Here is a 4,651-nt window from a genome sequence, read left to right as displayed (position 1 = left end):
TTTATTGACAGCATTCACATACACGTGTGCGTGAGTATATAAATAGTATATATATAGTATAATTTTAGAACGCCCCTCTTGCCCTCCGCTGATGGTTTCTCCTCTCCGCTCAGGTCCTCTACCAGAGGTCAGGGAGTTTGAGGGTCCTGCAGTATCTTGGCTGTTCCTGTTCTTTTCTGGACTGAGATGTCTGAGGTCTTTCCAGGATCTGCTGTAGCCACTCCTCCAGGTTGGAGGTTCCAGCCCCAAGTGCTCCAATCACCACGGACACCACTGTCACTTTCACCCTCCAAGCTTCCTCCAGTTCCTCTCTGAGTCCCTGGTATTTCTCCAGGTTCTCATGTTCCTTCTTCTTGATGTTACCATGGCTTGGTGCTGCCACATCCACCACAACGGCTTTCCTCTGTTCTTTATCCACCACTACAATGTCTGGTTGGTTCTCCATTACCATCCTGTCTGTCTGGATCTGGAAGTCCATCAGGATCTTTGCTCTCTCATTCTCTACCACTTTCTGAGGTGTTTCCATTTTGACTTTGGAGTTTGCGGTCCATATTCTGAACATGTTTCTGTAGATTATTCCAGCTACTTGGTTGTGGCGTTCCATGTTTGCTGTCCCAGCCAACATCTTCCACCCTGCAGGTATGTGCTGGATCGTTTCCTCTTTCCACAGCCTACACCTCGGGTCTTGTCTGGTGTGGTAGATCTGAGCCTCTATCGCTCTGGTGTTCAGGGCTTGTTCTTGTGCTGCCAGGATCAGAGCTTCTGTCCTGCAGGCCAGCCTTCTCCAGCCATATATATATATATATGTGTGTGTGTGTGCATATATGGATTTAAATACATGAAATAATTCACATTTAAATGGCCTTTTGTCCTTACAGACTTTTAAAAACAATGTAAACTATAGATTTACCACCTCCAGTTTGTCAGAACCATCTACGTCGTGTGATTGACCCAGATTGACCCGCGCTGATCTCACTACATCTGTGATCCGCCGGACGGTAAATGTTTTCGCAGGCATTAATGCGTCACGAAAGCGTTTGAAACCCAAGAGGGTTTGATCCTGTGGATCTCTGGAGGTCCGCAGACACAAAGCTCGCAATTATCTCTCTGTTATGTCGAGCTCTCCCGAGCCAAAAAAACCACTCGCCTTGGATTGTTCCGAGCTATCAGGTTCCTGTGAAAACAGGAACGTGACATCAGTGGACACGACGCACACACACACACACACACACGACGCGCACACACACACACACACACACACACACACGCACACGCACCCCCCCCCCACAACACACACCAGGTCTCTGCTGTTTACAATTACAGAAAAGAGGACGTAACGGCTGCAGGAGGATGCAGTTAGCGCGTGCGTGTGCCGCCGGCGCCTTTGCATCAACGTGAGAACTTGTTGCTCCGACACACATGATTTGTCTGAACCAGGATGTGGGTTCAAAACCCGTCTCACACTAAGACAAACGTCTCTGAATCTGAAGACTAACGTTGACCGGAGCTCATCAGGGATTTACCGTAAACGGAAAACATCGGATGTCACCTCGGACGGTTTCATCAGACTATTATCACGAAGACAGATTCCGATCCATGTTTCCTGCTCATTCTAACAGTTAGACAATTTAAGATCTGAAAGAAGTTTTAATTTTGATTAGTTAAATCCACAAATAAAAGCTCTAGATCTGTTCATTCCTTCAAATTAAAGCAAAACAAAAAAAGAGAAAAAGACAGGAAGGATTCAGGTGGAGACGAGACCTCAGCAGGAAGCAGAAATAATTCCTGAACCTTTAAAAACACAGAAACACTCTTAAAAAGTCTAAATATTCACAAACTTAGTTTGGAGCAGAGAAATCCTGATAAATTTACCACATTTCCAACCATTCTTCACTTCTTTCAATGAAAATACTGACTTGTTGAAAATATGGTCAACAGCGTAGACTTTGTGGTTTTCAGGCTCCTCCACAAAGTTCCTGTTCATGAAGCCAAACCAAAAGCAGCCGGAGCAAATATGCTTTTAGGAAATCTTAAGCAACGCTGGGAATCGAACCATCAACCCTTTGATACAAAGATTCATCTCATAACTCTTGAACTGGAGAAAAGCAGCTTTTCTGATGCGCACCACACAGTGATGTGTTTCTACGGTCAGAGTTAATCCTCTGGTTCTGTTGTGTAGAACTTTAGTAAATTGTCTCAAAGCTGCTACTTTCTGCAGCAATATATGTCAGAATGACTGTAAATGTGTAAGCAGGTAAAGTGACAGTATTTCAGAGCGTTATTCAGGTGATGCCAGCGACATCTCCGTGTTAAAGGGTTAGACACCAAGTTATACCGATAATTTAATGATGATCATTTGGGAGCTTAAACTCTTGTGAGGTCGGCCCAGAATCGACAGTATTGATTCATTTTAACAACCGATTACATCATATTTGTAGTTACTGAGTCAATATCGGTTCATTCTGATCGATCCGATTGAATCCACTTCTCTGACATAAATGGATCAGAACATCTTGATCCAAACTTCTTCAGAGTGACTCGGACACAAACACCTGCTACTGAACAGAGCAGGTGAAGTTTTCCAGATGTTTCTTCAAGATAATCAATGAAATTGTGTCCAAACAAGTGAACAAGAATGAATGTCAGATCCATTCACATTTCAGTTTGATCAAGTTCACTCCACTGTTGTTTTTCCTCATCAGAATAATCATTATTAGAAATAAAACGACCATGAATCAATCCATCGATTATCAGTTTATTTCTTTTGGAAATGATGGTATACCAGTCTAGGTATCTCAGTATCAGCTCGCCTCCGACAGATGGATCTGGTTTGATCATTGGAATAGAAACTGATTGATTGATTAATCGTTGCCGCCCTAAAAAGCACCAAAGACCTTCAGCTTCAGTGTTCCGACATTTGAACTGATGCTCATCCTGCTGGTCGTACGATCCTCCGACATGTTTTTACTTTTAAAATGTTTATGTATTTTCATCATGGGAACAAAACGCTGGTCCAAGGAAAAACTGGAAAATCTAGTATGACTCATTCTACGTTCACACCGGCCTTAGCACCGTGTGTCAAGGCGGGACTTTAAACAAAAACACGTTTGAATTTCAGGCTTCAAACTTTTACAGTCACGCTTCACTTCATCAAGTCCGGTTTGAGGTTCTGCGTACAGAACGCTTGTCAAAGTTAAACCAGGGTCAACTTTGACCAATCAGAGACTCCGATGTGGTAGAGATGTTTGGGTCACACAAGTGCCGACCGCTTGAAAATAGATCATGGAGAGGAATTAATACCGGCGTTTGAGACCAGCTGGAATTCTACGACTCCGAGTCTTTCACTGATCAGAATCGAGCTGTGAGAGAGGAAGTCTGGAACGAGATTCAGCAGATTCCCTCGTTTGACATTTGACACCAAAGCTCTTCCAGCGGTTAGTATCAGGTAAGGATAGTCTATTGTGAACTCCATATACTGAACACGCATTCCAGGAGACATCCTTAGCATGTTCTGAACATGATCGCAGCATTGAAGACCAAACCAGTCGCTGCCTGTTGCTCCAGTCGTGTCATTTAACGTGAGTCGACTGTGTTTTAGGTCTGAACGACGTTTCTAGAAGGTCAGTCCTGATGTTTGCGGAACCAAACATGGAATTTAGGAAAACTCTACAGAAATCTATTAATGACAATAAATCAAACAAGTATCCGTTTTTCTCAAAGGAATTTCTAAATGTTAAACAATAAAAAAGCATTTAGAATGCGAGATGTTTGTCCTCCACGTCTGAACCAATCCTGAGACTGGAGGGAAAACAAAGAGGAAGGAGACGTCCTATCAAACCATAACTCAGACTCTGAGGCCGTTCTTCCTCCTCTCCTCCGACACTTTCCTGCTCTGTAACTGCCGCCATCAACCGCAGCGACACGCGTGGCAGCAGGAAGCTGCTGCTCACATGGAAACAGCAGCCGAGCAGCCAAAACACGTTTGACTTCATCCATCCATTGACTAATCATCCATCTATCCATTTTTTTCAATGGATACGCATAAAAGTTTTATGAATAAATTCAGCATCACTTCAACTTTCCACTGGATGGATGGAGAAGCGTCAGCGACGTCCCGGAGACCGACCTGCTCTGGTCTCTAATTGGATTTCATTTCATTTCTAGAAACTACATTTGTTTTCCAGAACGTTTCCATTTTAATATTTGTTTCATTTTAGTGTGTTTTGATTTTAAATGTAATGTTTGTGTTTGTTTTGCTCCTTTGATTGTTGTTCTGATCTTTCATATGGTTTTGTTTTCATTTCTTGAAGGGATTTGGACTTCAGGGCCACCGTAGAGACGTCTGTCTGTCGTTCCACATCATTAAAAAGGTTTCGGTTACATTTCAACAGATTCTTCATCCTCATTTCAGTAAAAATATTCCGTTTGTTAAAATCTCCTTATTTGTCTTTTTTAAACAGACTTTAAGCTCCGCCTCCTCTGGAACTTTTCAATGTGACACATTTTGGATAAAGTTAAAACAGGTTTTGTAACAGACGCTCCTGTGGAGGAACAGGACGGATCTTTTCCTCCTTAAAGCTCAAGTCTCGATCTGCTGTGGTTTTCTGGAGGGACCGACGTCTCCGAGCTGCACGCCGACGCCGGCGACCTC

The 4,651-nt window shown here is 43.2% G+C and overlaps 1 long non-coding RNA gene across 1 annotated transcript; it reads left to right on the top strand.

The window, feature by feature from the left end:
• Window positions 1-1,373: 1,373 nt before the first annotated feature.
• Window positions 1,374-4,645, top strand: LOC112139097. The gene is made up of 3 exons (XR_002917912.2): window positions 1,374-3,445; window positions 4,311-4,370; window positions 4,461-4,645. It is a non-coding gene; the product is annotated as an uncharacterized LOC112139097 (long non-coding RNA).
• Window positions 4,646-4,651: the final 6 nt, after the last annotated feature.

The sequence above is a fragment of the Oryzias melastigma genome, linkage group LG15 (genome assembly GCF_002922805.2).
Source record: "Oryzias melastigma strain HK-1 linkage group LG15, ASM292280v2, whole genome shotgun sequence".
Lineage (NCBI taxonomy): Eukaryota > Metazoa > Chordata > Actinopteri > Beloniformes > Adrianichthyidae > Oryzias > Oryzias melastigma.
This window is presented reverse-complemented; position numbering and strand designations above follow the sequence as displayed.